The 15,460-nt window shown below is 40.6% G+C and overlaps 1 long non-coding RNA gene across 1 annotated transcript; it reads right to left on the bottom strand.

The window, feature by feature from the left end:
- Positions 1–14,216: 14,216 nt before the first annotated feature.
- On the bottom strand, positions 14,217–15,077 carry LOC311000005. The gene is made up of 2 exons (XR_014596072.1): positions 15,001–15,077; positions 14,217–14,444 (listed from the first exon to the last, which is right to left on the bottom strand). It is a non-coding gene; the product is annotated as an uncharacterized lncRNA (long non-coding RNA).
- Between the last annotated feature and the right edge of the window lie 383 nt (positions 15,078–15,460).

Genomic DNA, 15,460 nt, shown 5'->3' with positions numbered 1-15,460 from the left:
GCCATCTCTGTCAGCCAGGTGGATTGTTCATGAAGTTAACGAGCTCTGGCCTGAGAATCAGTGGTTACCTCGGCAACTTGAGGTGGTTGCCAATGACGATAGGGGCCCCCCAGGCTGAGACAGACAGAAACGTCGAGAAAAAGAGCGATTTTCTGCCTTTGCACTGGTCTCGCAAAAGGCTTACTGTGACAAAACGGTAGCTCCTATCAGAACAAAACACAGATCAACGGTGCTCTAAGGACTTCCTGAAAAATTTGGTACGATTTGTTGTTTCTACAGTAAATATTTTGGAGACGCTGGCAGTTTTAAAACATCGGTCCGTTCTGCTTCTCTCAGAAAACCTTTGTATTGGACTCAATGAGGAGCAGAGACAGACGTGGCCGCACACAGAGGCTGATAATTCAAATTCTGTAAGTCTCTCTGATATTTTGAGCACATAGTGAGAAACAGAACAAGTGTTTCTTACAAATTTTGAAAAAATCATGTGTGTAGAGTGTAAATTGTGGCCGGGCCGAGTGTGAAAAGAGAAAAATTCAGGAATTTTTCTGGGCTCTCTCTCACTCTAACTGATGATGTCACCCACTCTGACACGAACATTCCGTGCAATACACACCCATTATAATCTCATAATTTCTCAAAAAATGATCATGGTCATTGATCAGTGATTGATCAAAAACTATAATACCTATCAAAACGTGGAATACTAAGCCAATACACAAGACTTGTGTCTACTGTTTAAAGTTTAAATGAAGTCTCTAGGTGAAAGTATGCCTGAGCAGTAGATGTTTGTTAAACTCCAATGATTGGTCTTTTTCGCTCTTTTTTTTTCACCCGTCCCATTGACTTTAATGCAAAATTTTGCGCAGTTTTTCGCGACTTACGTTGCAAACTGTTGAGAAATGTAATAGCATACCGATCCCGATCGAACCGCACGTTTTGATATATAATTAACTGAAAGTCGTCTGGAAGTAGGAAAAATAATAAGTAGGAAAAAATCCACACAATAACAGTACAGTTATTTCATAGCTGTAGGGTTCAGTGCCCGGTGCGATGGCCCGTGGCCCTAATAATTATCTTTGTTGATAGTCAATTTATTTCATATGAAAAGATAGGATATACAGTATATGTATATATTTTTTCTCTGTGCATAATAGTGGGAAAACGTGTATGATTTATACACATGTTCGTTATGTATTTTATGTTATATACATAACGAACATAATTTATCAGAAATATCTGTTTTAAATTAAAGCAGAAGTAAGTGATATATTTGTGTTTATATAAGTCTTAAATAGTTCTATCTTCCGACAGCAATCACTTACATAGAGTGTTTGGACCGAAACACGGGTCTGTCAGTCCCTCTGCTCTGCTCTGAGCCCAGGAGAAAACATTTATCGTATCCTACAGTTTTTATCCAATGAGGAGAGAGAACGGCATGCAGGGCTGTGTGTGCAGCCAAGGAACGCCGTGAATGTGGCGATGTAGGGACGAGGACTGTTATGGTGCGTTCAAGGAAACTCGTAGACTCGTGTTTTTCCGTCCTGTGAAGTTGTATCAGTTTGATCTGGTAGGAGTTCACGGGTCGGAAGTTACGAGTGGCCGTTATAGTGACTTTCACAGGTAAAACAGGTCGGAAAAACACGAGTGGGTTGCCTGGAACGCTACAAAGTCGTAAGTTGTGACTTGAAGCTGTAATTTACGATTTCAAAAGCCTGCCTGGAACGCAGCATTAGCGAAAACGACCGGATCACTCACTTCTTCCCTCTGGTAGACGTTATAAAGTACCAAGGGCAAATCGTAATATTTTTAAAAATTCTTTTATTCCTAATGCAATTGGGGCACTGAACACCATGCCCCGTTGATGCGTTGATGCGATGTGTTGTAATGTAACTGCCACTGCTGTCCTGCTTTTTGCCATGAAGATGTCTGTGTGTAAGTGTTGTTGTTGCTGTTGTTGTCCTGCTTGTTGTTGCTGTTATTGTCCTGCTTCTTGTTGTTGTTTTTTATGAGACCAAAGACAAATTTCCACATCGTGGACAAATAAAACTACCTAACCTAACCTAACCTTCTGCTTTAATATATTGGCGAAAATTATTATCTAAACATCCTCACTATTATCAATAATATATACATATATCCTTAAATGTTTATCTTTATGATTTATTTATTATTATTATTATTTTATATACAATGAACACAGTTACCATCACGCAAAACTGCACTTACATGACAACAATCTATTTAGCTTTTCTGATATATGCCACTGAACTTATGTTTTGTTAAACATAATAAATTAACTTCCTTAATTATTAAATGTATAAACTTAAAATTTAAGGTTTTACAGAGAACATAATTATTCTTGTAGCTTTTGGTAAATTTTGTTGAGTAGGTGACAGTATGATGAGATCTACAGGTAAGCATTTTTTATTTCACCTATAGACTTGGTTGTAAATGAAAAATGACAGAATAAAGACAATGACAGTCAGCATTTAATTAGTAAAAGTAAATAGGCTTCATACTTGTAAGGCATATTTTTGAATGAAGTTGAAGTTGAAGGAGAAGGAAGTTAAAATGGTTTGAAATGACATAATGCTGACGGCAGTAATGCAGGTAAAGCTTCACAATAAACCCCAAAGGTTTTATTTATCAACTGCCTGAGTTGCTCCTATTTTTCATGCACTTATAAAATGAAGCAGATTTTTAACTTAGCATACATTTTTTTAAAACTTATTTTCATTTAAAATATTAATGTGAGGGTGAAAATTCCACAACAACCAGCATCAGCATAAATATTATTATCTATATTAAAGTAAGGAGTCAAAATCTAAAGATATAAAGAAATTATTATTCATTTTAACATGTAAATTGACTGTGATGTGAGTCCCGAGATGGTCAAACACTGAATATTTTATAAATAATTCACTGATATATCTTTGTCTCTTCTTCATGTGGAGCTGAGCTGAACCGTGACATTTAAACATCTTTTTGTTACGTTAGAAAGCTGCAGAACTAATTCTTTGTTAACTCTGAACAAACTAACATGTAAAGTCTGAAACAGCAGAAACTGACTTCAAACACATTTTAACTTCTTCAATAAAACAACTGAAGGGAAATAAAAATTTGTTCTTACCTGTTACAAACAGTTTAGTTCCAGAGCCAACGATGTCGAACGGCCAGCCTCTCCACAGTGAGAAAGACTAATACAAAAACCCGTCTGCTGCTGAATGTGTCAGCTGAGCTGAACGAGTCCACATTATGAACCAGGATCATGTTTCAGCTCCATCATGTGTTTCTCTAACGTTCACATCAACATCACTGTCTCTTCTTCTCTTTTCTTTTGGCTTCACACTGAAACATATCAACAAATATTCACATTGAAGTTGGTCCAGATGTTCATGTTCCCCTCAGGATGAACCGTTGCTCCAGTTTTATCACATGATTTAAAGTTGGTTTGTTGTTTAGAGTTTTTATGTTTGATATGATTTTATTCATTTAGCTCCTTTGACTGTTTCTGTTGGTCTTGTTTTCTCATTGAGCTTCTGTGTTTCTTCTCTGTCCTCAGTGTGTGGAACAACAGGAAACCTGCTGAAATATCTGATAACAACATGGATCAACATCAAAGAAAAGTCAAGAAAAAGTGTGTGATGTGGAGGTGAAGTGTGTGAACCTGGGCTGTGGTTTACTGCTCTCTTCCTGTCACTGACGCTGTTTGACACCTGTTCATCTGGAGGTTTTTGTTCAGGCTGCAGGGATCATTTTTCACTGTGGGGATCATTCTTAGCACAGTAGCAGTAGTAGGAGGCTGAATGAGAGAGTTTAACTTTCTCTATCTTCAACTCACAGCCGTTCGGTTTATTAACAGCTGTGAAATCATCTTTCTGAGGATGAATGGAAATAGAATATATTTGACCATCTTGCCTGTGAATAGCAAGAATCATTGTGAATGTTTCTGTCTCTTTCTTCTGTAACCAGACCACATATCCACTGTTATCACACAGCTCAGTTCCTTCACAGGTGAAAGAGACATTTTCACCAACTCTCCTGGTCAATGATAACTGGTCCTGGACCAGCTCTTCTGCTGCCATGGCAACCAGTGCTTCAGAGACACAGACAGGTAGATGAAGGTCAGTGTGACGGTGGTAGTGACAGGTAGAGTGTGTGGGCTCCTGATTGGCTGGAAACACTCACCTGAACACAGACAGCACAGAGCAGCAGCTGGGAGGAAAAGCATTTTGTGAATCAGTGGTGTTTCCTCTGGAGAAGCTGAGGAGAAGTGGAGCTCTGATGCTGCTGAGGCCAAACAAGGACGAGCTGTGAGCTCAGACGAGGCCACGTGGTTTCTGACGGCTCCTCCAACTCCCATCAGCCCCTGCTGCTGCTGATTGACAGACATTTGTCTCTTGACCTCATTTCTGTTATGATCTACGCCTCTGACTGCATTTTATTTTATTTCTGTCATTTTACTTTGTTTAATTCAGGGATTAGCTTTTATTTCTTAACTTTTATATTTGTCTTTATTCTTTTGAAAAAAAACCTCCTGTGTTTCCTCATTATAAAGTAGCCTTAGCGTTTCCTCAGTTCACTGTGGTTTTAACAGCTCCCTGTCATGAAAGCATTGTGGGATGGCAGGTGGGTGGGGCTGTGGTCTGTCTCTCATGTCTCTGTGTAAAGCACTTTGAGTTACAATTACTGTATGAAAAGTGTTGTACAAATAATTTAATTTGATTTGATTTTGCTTATTTTGTTGAAATTGGTTTAAACTTTTCTTATTTCCAAAATGTGAAGTAACTTGTTTGATTTGAAATACAGGTTGATGTGTTTATTTAAACCCAAATGAAAATATGTTCATTTGGGTTATAAAGTAGAGTAGAGTAGAGTAGAGTAGAGTAGAGTAGAGTAGAGTAGAGTAGAGTAGAGAATACTTTATTCATCCCTAGGAGGGAAATTCAAATTAGTCCAGTAACTCACACGACAATGACACAAAAAAGAAAGAAAGATGGAGCAGGACCTCTGGATGGAGCAGGACCTCTGGATGGAGCAGGACCGCTGGATGGAGCAGGACCTCCGCATGGAGCAGGACCGCTGGATGGAGCAGGACCTCCGGATGGAGCAGGACCGCCAGGTGTAGTAGGACCACCAGGTGGAGCAGGACCGCTGGATGGAGCAGGACCGCTGGATGGAGCAGGACCGCTGGATGGAGCAGGACCTCCGCATGGAGCAGGACCTCCGCATGGAGCAGGACCTCCGGATGGAGCAGGACCGCTGGATGGAGCAGGACCGCTGGATGGAGCAGGACCTCCGCATGGAGCAGGACCTCCGCATGGAGCAGGACCTCCGGATGGAGCAGGACCACCGGGTGGAGCAGGGCCGCTGGATGGAGCAGGACCCCCGGATGGAGCAGGACCGCCGGGTGTAGTAGGACCACCAGGTGGAGCAGGACCGCTGGATGGAGCAGGACCGCTGGATGGAGCAGGACCGCTGGATGGAGCAGGACCTCCGCATGGAGCAGGACCTCCGCATGGAGCAGGACCTCCGGATGGAGCAGGACCGCTGGATGGAGCAGGACCGCTGGATGGAGCAGGACCTCCGCATGGAGCAGGACCTCCGCATGGAGCAGGACCTCCGGATGGAGCAGGACCACCGGGTGGAGCAGGACCACCGGGTGGAGCAGGGCCGCTGGATGGAGCAGGACCCCCGGATGGAGCAGGACCGCCGGGTGGAGCAGGACCGATGGTGAAGTGGATGAACCAGGCCGTCCAGAATGGCCTCCTCCATCCTCAGTGCTCATCTCTCCACCACACCCCCCAGTGAGTCCATCAGGGAAACATGACTGAAGTCTGTCGTCATTAAAGGTGCCTCAGGATGTTTAGTCTGTATCCTAGCAACAACTTTATGGAGAACTTCAGATGGAACTTAAGCAGTTGCCATTGGGTGGGATGTACACAAGTGTTGTTATGATTCGGAAAAAATAAAATAAATGTCTACTTTCTGAGTCTTCACCAATATCTCCAGCTCTTTGTCACTCTTGTTGGGCAGAGAGTTGATATTTCCAATGATGACTGACCGCAGAAAGGACTGATAGGACATCTCCACCTCCAAGCCTTTAACCCTCGCACCACCAGCAGCAGCACGACAACCACCTCTTCATCTCAGCTGGGACAGGATGGCGTCCTCCAGATCTGTTCATTTTCAATGAAAGAAGCTCATCTCTGAGAATCTCTTCTCTCCACAGAAGCATCCATCAGTAGATGACAAAAAACACAACAAAAATAAAGCAAATGTTGAGTAAAAACTCAAAAACTCAGAGCTACCAGACTTTGCTGCTCCCAGTTGAAGCGCATGTTCCAGAACATCCATTTCATCCATGGGTCATCCATTTAAGCCCAGAGCTGCAAAGAGGCTGAGAACTATGATATTGAATATTATCTGAATGGCTGTTTGTTTGCTCTGTATATTAACACTCATTGCATCAAACAGTCAGAGGAAATGACAGGATGAATATTTCAATGGATTTTTTTCAAATATCTAATATCAGTTTTATTTATTTTCCAAACATTATTTTCATGTCTGTCTTAAGAAACAGAGCCTCGGTCTCAGTTTACACAGTGAGAAGCTCTTCCTGTGTTTCTGCTGAAATCATCGGCCCACAAAACACAGAAGAAGCCCGCCCCCCTGTGGTGAGGTCGAAGATGTGCAAGGACATCCAGATGAGGCTGACTACGGTTGCCATGACAACACAACGATGAAGAAGCCTTGGGTCAAAGGTCAGGTTTCAGGTCAGCTGTCATTCAGCTGAACAGAGTCAGTCATGAAAGACACTGAAATATAAATATATAAAGCTTGTCCATTATTGTGACTCTGAATATCAGACCACATTTAATGAGATGATGATGCAGAAACGGAGGAAGGTCCAAGAGATTTGAGATCCTTTGTATTGGTGTAATCTATGTTATAGGATATGAGTCTCAGCTTTTAATAAACTGATCAATAACTCAGTGTGTAGACTGAAGCAGTGTGTTGTTTGAACCAGCAGAGGGCAGCAGTGTGAAGGTTTCACTCCTGACAGCAGGAGGAAACACAGAGGAGCTCATCAGAGACTGAAAGATCAACTGATGTTGATTCAAAATTCATTCAACACTAAACAAACTTGACTTTAATTTGTTGTTTTTGGTTCTTTAAGATCACAGCTAAGGAGCTCTGTGGATTTGTACTGTTGTGTTTCCATCACAGCTGTTCAACAACAGGTGACAGTGTGTGTTACTAAACTCACCACTGACCTGAATGTGTTGTTGTGTTTCTGCATCATGGTGACCCAGATTGTTTTTTATTTGCTTCCAGATTAAAATCAAGAGCAACTTTCCACTGATTCACTTCAGAGAAACAGAGAATTTCGGGAAAACAATCACCATTCATAAAAAACAAAAAAAAAGGTGTAAATAATGAGAATAAACCAAGATAAAGAGTTGAATTAGTAAATGAACCTCCTCTGCAGGCTGCCACCTCCCACTCAATGGAAAAACCACACAGCAGCTTCAGCTGAAGACAGACATGAAAATAATGTTAGAAAAAAAGATAAATATATTAGATGTTTGAAATAACTCCATTGAAATACACAAAGTAGTGGAGGCCAGTCTGTTTAAGACCAGAGAGACTCCATGTCCTGTCATTTCCTCTGACTGTTTCATGCAGAGTGTTAATATACAAACAAGAACAAACATCCATTCAGATAATATTCAATATCATCTTAAAATAATCATCAGGCTTCAATGGATGACAACACATTTTTATTTTAAATAAAAACATTAACCTGTATTTCAAATCAACAAAGCAGAGCAAGTGACTTCACATTTTATAAATATGAAAAGCTTTAACCAATTTCAACAAAATAAGCAGAATCAAATCAAGTTAAATTATTTGTATATCACTTTTCATACAGTAATTGTAACTCAAAGTGCTTTACACAGAGACATGAGAGACAGACCACAGCCCCACCCACCTGCCATCCCATAATGCTTTCATGACAGGGAGCTGTTAAAACCACAGTGAACTGAGGAAACGCTAACACTACTTTATAATGATGAAACACAGGAGTTTTTTTTTTCTTTCAAAAAACAAATATAAAAGCTAAGAAATAAAAGCGAATCCCTAAATTAAACAAAATAAAATGGCAGACATAATATAAATGAGGTCAAGAGACAAATGTCTGTCAGTCAGCAGCAGCAGGGGCTGATGGGAGTTGGAGGAGCCGTCAGAAACCACGTGGCCTCGTCTGAGCTCACAGCTCGTCCTTGTTTGGCCTCAGCAGCATCAGAGCTCCACTTCTCCTCAGCTTCTCCAGAGGAAACACCACTGATTCACAAAATGCTTTTCCTCCCAGCTGCTGCTCTGTGCTGTCTGTGTTCAGGTGAGTGTTTCCAGCCAATCAGGAGCCCACACACTCTACCTGTCACTACCACCATCACACTGACCTTCATCTACCTGTCTGTGTCTCTGCAGCACTGGTTGCCATGGCAGCAGAAGAGCTGGTCCAGGGCCAGTTATCATTGACCAGGAGAGTTGGTGAATCTGTCTCTTTCAGCTGTGAAGAAACTGATCAGTGTGACTATGATTATGTGGGCTGGTTCCAGAAGAAAGAGACACTAACATTCACTGAGATTCTTGGTATTAACAGGCAAAATGGCAACTTTCATCTTGTTTCCAGTCATCCTCAGAAAGATGATTTCACAGCTGTTCATAAACCGAACGGCTGTGAGTTGAAGATAGAGAAAGTTAAACTCTCTCATTCAGCCTCCTACTACTGCTCCTGTTCTAAGAAAGATCCTCCACAGTGAGAAATGATCCCTGCAGCCTGAACAAAAACCTCCAGATGAACAGATGTCAAACAGCGTCAGTGACAGGAAGAGAGCAGTAAACCACAGCCCAGGTTCACACACTTCACCTCCACATCACACACTTTTTCTTGACTTTTCTTTGATGTTGATCCATGTTGTTATCAGATATTTCAGCAGGTTTCCTGTTGTTCCACACACTGAGGACAGAGAAGAAACACAGAAGCTCAATGAGAAAACAAGAGCAACAGAAACAGTCAAAGGAGCTAAATGAATAAAATCATATCAAACATAAAAACTCTAAACAACAAACCAACTTTAAATCATGTGATAAAACTGGAGCAACGGTTCATCCTGAGGGGAACATGAACGTCTGGACCAACTTCAATGTGAATATTTGTTGATATGTTTCAGTGTGAAGCCAAAAGAAAAGAGAAGAAGAGACAGTGATGTTGATGTGAACGTTAGAGAAACACATGATGGAGCTGAAACATGATCCTGGTTCATAATGTGGACTCGTTCAGCTCAGCTGACACATTCAGCAGCAGACGGGTTTTTGTATTAGTCTTTCTCACTGTGGAGGAACAGACCTGTGGTACGGCATCTTTGGCTCTGGAACTAAACTGTTTGTAACAGGTAAGAACAAACTTTTATTTCCCTTCAGTTGTTTTATTGAATAAAATGTCACGGTTCAGCTCAGCTCCACATGAAGAAGAGACAAAGATATATCATCAAATTATTTATAAAATATTCAGTGTTTACCTGCTCAGGACTCACATTGGTTTCTTGGTATCAGAACATCACAGTCAATTTACATGTTAAAAATGTCTTCATATTAGATTTTGACTCCTATAGATAATAGTATTTATGCTGATGCTGGTCATTGTGGAATTCTTCACCTACAAATTAATTTTTTTAATGAAAATAAGTTTTAAAAATGTTTATGTTAAGTTAAAGCCTGATTTAAAAGAGTGGAAATGCATGAAAAATAGGAGGCAGTTGATAAACCTTTTGGGTTTATTGTGAAGCTTTACCTGCATTACTGCCGTCAGCATTATGTCATTTCAAACAATTTTAACTTCCTTCTCCTTCAACTTCAATTTATTTTTTTGTTGTACAATTCATTCAAAAAACATACAAGTATGAAGGCTATTTATTTTTTCAAATGAGGTGTTGAGTATCATTGTCTTTATCTTGTCATTTATAAGCAAGTCAAGGTAAAATGAAAAATGCCACTTGTAGAGCTCATCATACTGTGACCTACTCAACAAAATTCATCAAAAACCTACACAAATTATGTACGTAAATAACGTTTAAGGTTATACATTTAATAATTATGGAAGTTAATGAATTGTTTTTAATAAAACACAAGTTCATTGGCTAGCTAAATACATTCCAACATTGATGTGGTGACTGTGTTCGTGATAAATAAACGAATACAATAAAATAAAAATAATCATTAAGATGAAACATTTCAGGATATATAGGCTATCATTGATAATAGTGAGGATGATGAGATAATTTTTGATAAATTATGTTTATTATGTATTTTCCGTAGAAAAAATGTGTATAAATCAAACACATTTCCCCACTATTATGCAGAGAAAAAAATATAAATTTTCACTATCTTTTTATATGACATTAATTAACCATCAACATAAATGATTATCATATATACGACACTGAAATCCATTTCTCGGTTATATATTTATCTGTCATCTGACAAACTAGACCAGTGTTTTTCAACCACGATGTGGGGTCGCCTGAGATGTCTAGTAATTGATTAAAAAATGAATAAAAATAAACTTGAAAATATATCTCTTAAACCAATTATTATTCTTTTTAAAACTATGATTAAAAACACCCCACACAATCTTAAACAACTGGATCTATACTTTCACTTTCTCAAATATAAATCGAGGTCAAATAAAACGCAGCATATAAAAATATCTGAGCTGGCCTATCTTGATTGATGGTCGCGATGATCACAAGATCATAGGGGTTGCCAGAAATTTGTGATGTCAAAATGAGGTAACAAGCCAAAAAATGATGACTGGGTTTGATCCACATACATGTGGTGACCTCTGTGCTGTATTGATGAGGAGCTGAGTGATCAGAGTCCATGTAGTGTCCAGGATCAGACTGAATGCAGTGCAGTGCTGGAAGCTGCTGTTGACTGAGTGAATGTGTCTGTGCTGCTTGTTGCTGCTGTCAAACTTCAGATGAGCAGGTAGTGAAGCCCGTGGTGAGCGTGTACCCAGCAGCACCCAGAGCCCACCTGGAGGGGAGGAGCTCCCTGCTGTGTCTGGCCTCAGCCATGTCTCCTCCTCTGGTCCAGTTCTCCTGGAAAAGACAGAAGGAGGATGGTCCTCTGCTTCCTGCTGAGGGAGAGCAGCTGCAGCTCACAGAGCCGGGACGCTCCGCCGCCATCTTGCTGGTGGATCGGGACGCCTTCTACACGTATAAATACCGCTGCTACGTCGAGCACGAGGGGGGCACGGTGGAGGCCCAGGCAGCACAAGGTGATGGAGGCTTGGTGACTGTGTTGAGCAGTGATTCAGCTTCATGTGGAGACTCTGTCACAGAGAGCAGAGCAGCACAGCACTGACTGGTTTCTCTTTGACTCCTTTTCTGTTGCAGTGGTTCCCCTGGATCCTCTCCGGCCTCAGTGCAGGGTGAAGCTGCTCTGTCTGCTCTACACAGTGCTGATAGTGAAGAGTCTGCTCTACTGCTGTGGACTCTCTCTGCTGATGAGCCTCAGAAACACGGGACCGTCCACCAGCTGCACACAAGCTGACTGACTGTTTCCTCATCCTCTTTTCTCTCCATCGCATCTCATCACTTCATCTTATTTTTGGTCTTTGATTACGGCTCAGACATTTAAATCTAAGAAATCTTTCTACATGTTTAGATGAAGTCAACCACAAAGATAACAACATACGTACAGATCCATGTTTTCACTTCTTGAATATGGTTTTCTGGTTTAAGCTGTTTAGCTTCTACTTTTAAGTGATCATTAAATTAACAGAACATCAAACAAAATCATCAGTTGGCTGGTAAATATTCTGTTTTCTATTAAACCTGTGCATGCTTTGTACATTTTCTTCAGAGTGTGGTTGTTTTGTCAAATGAATTCACTGTAACATCCTCAATATATTAATAAATCACCGTCTTGTAGAAAACAAAGGATGGATATTAATTTATTTTCTTGTTTCAAATAATAACAGACAGATGTGACGATGTTGTTCACACATATTGATACCTATTTGCCCGTGGCTGTAAACAGCTCTACCTTCATAAACCTCAAATACAAACATAGAGGAAGACTCAAACAGGATCAAGAAGCTGATCTGGGACAAAGTTAAACCAACAACAGCACAAACACAAACACAGATTTCATACACAATCAAGGAGGGGTGGATGTTGATTTAGCAACAGGATCAGTATTGTTTGTATTAATCATTTAGCCTACACGTAAATCATCTTTTACAACCCTGTCAGTGTAAATATAAAACTCTACGCTGATGACACTGCTGTTTAAAAACAAAACCGCTGGCAAGTTGTTGTCATCAAGTTTCAAATAATCTAAATGCACATCAGTGGCATTATTCACAATTAGTTTAGATTTATACTGTTCTCAGTGGTTATTAGGACTCATAAAAAACTGTTGAGAGCGAATCAACACTTCCTCTCCTGCAGCTCTCAGGCTGTGTGGTTTCAGCTCTGCAGCCTCCAAACTGTGAGCTGTGGCTTTTCACTCTGATAAACACCATGACAACTACAACCATCCAAGACTCAGGAAGCATCTATGTAACGTTACACAAACATTCAGCAGCCTCTTAATAATGTCTCACTAATATCTACACTTGTATGGATTTAAAAGTGTTCGGAAATATTGTCTCATTTTAAAAATCTGATAAAAATGTAGAGTTGCCTCTGAATTATTTCTGACTAACTTCATATGAATTCGTAGTAAAGAGTTGTTTCACTTGTGGGTGCAAACAACAGTGTCATCAACATAGAGTTTTTATAATCACTGACATTTGTCAAAGATGGTCTGTGGTCATGTTACTGTCAATGTGAGACGTTAAAGTGTTTTCAGTCTTTACTGAGTTCACGAGTCAAATGACAAACAGAGGCCTGAACATTTTTGTATGAGGTGTTGGTAGACATCATTATTATGATAATTCTTATAATAAATAATGAAGATATATCTCAAAAGTAGTAATATTCAATACCAAATCAGAAATATTTTAATAGAAAGTGCTCAAATTAAACAATCAGAATTTTGATTGTTATTCTTTTTTACACAACTAAACACATACATGCAAATATATATATATATACTGTACATATATAATGTGACCAACAAACCACAAACCACACAGAGACAGAAGCAGCACTGACATAAATAAATGTTTTTCTTGTTGAAGCTAAACTAGCGCCTCCATGTTGGTTCACCTCAGCTCTCATTATTTCAGTACATCATAGTTGATATAAAAAATAAAAGCTGCTGTCAGAAGAGTCTGTTCATCTCAACCAGAGCCAAATGTTGATGAGTTAACTGACCTCTACTGAATTATGTTCAAGGTTCATTTGTTAACCATGCAGCTGTCGATGCTCCTGTTTATCAGATAAATATTGTGTTTAGTTAACGTAGATGGTGTATTTGGATCATTCAGACATTATCAAACTAAACATTATAACTTCAGCTCAGACTGTTCAAGTGGCAGTTTCGTCATTTTTATAACAGCTGGAGTTTCACTGCTCGACCTGCTGATGGTTCATGTGTGTATACAACAGTGTCGTCAGCGTAGAGTTTAACATCCCACAACCTTAAGTATGGAATAAACAGCTACATGTTTATTTCTGTCTGTTTTTAGGTGTTGTTGTAATTGTTTAGCTCTGGACATTGTTATGATGTTTGTTCTGTGACAATACATTCAGACGCAAAACTAAGCTAAGCTAATTGTAGGTGTCAGCATCAACATTCAATAAAGGTTTTTATTTTTCTGATGATTTGTTCTGAAGCCAAATGGAAATCAATGATAAAAGTAGTCAAAAAACCATGAACACAGCATTTTTTTTTTACTTTATTCAAAGAGTAAAATTGAAACAATTTAACAAAGTCATTTTAAATGAATAGACTATTAAAATGAGAAACAGGATGTGAAAAAGTACCAGAGAAATTGCCAAGCAGCTAACGATACAACTTAATTCTATGTTATTTCAAGAGTCACTCTTAAGTGAAAATAAGAAACAGCATCAAAGTAAGACAATAATAAAAACGTATTACATATTTAAATGAAAGTGTGAGTACATTTTAATATCTGTGGCCGACTTTATCTAAACATGTAGAAAGATTTGTTAGATTTAAATGTCTGAGCCGTGATCAAAGAGATAAATGAGATGAAGTGATGAGATGTGATGGTGGGAAAAGAGGAAGAGGAAACAGTCAGTCAGCTTGTGTGCAGCTGGTCTACCATCCCATGTTTCTGAGGCTCATCAGCAGAGAGAGTCCACAGCAGTAGAGCAGACTCTTCACTATCAGCACTGTGTAGAGCAGACAGAGCAGCTTCACCCTGCACTGAGGCCGGAGAGGATCCAGGGGAACCACTGCAACAGAAAAGGAGTCAAAGAGAAACCAGTCAGTGCTGTGCTGCTCTGCTCTCTGTGACAGAGTCTCCACATGAAGCTGAATCACTGCTCAACACAGTCACCAAGCCTCCATCACCTTCTTCTGTCAACTGGCCATGACTATTCAAATCACTCCACCATCACATGGAAAGTCCAAATGGGAAAAGACACAGGTGGTTATTGATTCACAGAAGGACTCCACTACCAAAGGTTCAATTTGACCTTTGACCTCACACTGAGTCCTTAGATTGACTCTTCAATAGAAACCTGACTGAGTGCAGCTCTAAGTTTCAGTCCCTACAGTTGTTGTATCTCCTCAGATTGAGTTCAGGGCCTCCAACACGTGTTATCAGTCGGAATGGGCCAGAGAAAGCTCTGGGACTGGACTTTGTTGTGCTGTTGGACACTGGGACAGAATCAGGGAGTGTGTGTTGAAGTGTGATGTGATGAGCAGAGAGTGAACAGACTGATACTGGGCCCTAACTGCAGCACAACATTGGAGCTGTCCATGCAGAGAGGCAGCAGGTGATCTTACAGTCAGCTTGGTGCGGAGCTGCCAGGTGTGCTGGCTGTCTCTCTGGAGGACAGGGGGCTGCTGGAGCTGGAACCTCTGAAACAGAAAAGGAGTCAGATGTCAGTGCTGTGCTGCTCTGCTCTCTGTGACAGAGTCTCCACATGAAGCTGAATCACTGCTCAACACGGTCACCAAGCCTCCATCACCTTGTGCTGGGGCCTGGGCCTCCACCGTGCCCCCCTCGTGCTTGACGTAGCAGCGGTATTCATACGTGTAGAAGGCGTCCCGATCCACCAGCAAGATGGCGGCGGAGCGTCCCGGCTCTGTGAGCTGCAGCTGCTCTCCTTCAGCAGGAAGCAGAGGACCATCCTCCTTCTGTCTTTTCCAGGAGAACTGGACCAGAGGAGGAGACATGGCTGAGGCCAGACACAGCAGGGAGCTCCTCCCCTCCAGGTGGGCTCTGGATGCTGCTGGGTACACG

The sequence above is a fragment of the Trachurus trachurus genome (assembly GCF_905171665.1).
Source record: "Trachurus trachurus genome assembly, chromosome: 17".
In the NCBI taxonomy this organism is placed as follows: domain Eukaryota; kingdom Metazoa; phylum Chordata; class Actinopteri; order Carangiformes; family Carangidae; genus Trachurus; species Trachurus trachurus.
Note: the sequence above shows the minus strand (reverse complement) of the source record. Positions and strands in the feature narration are given on the sequence as shown.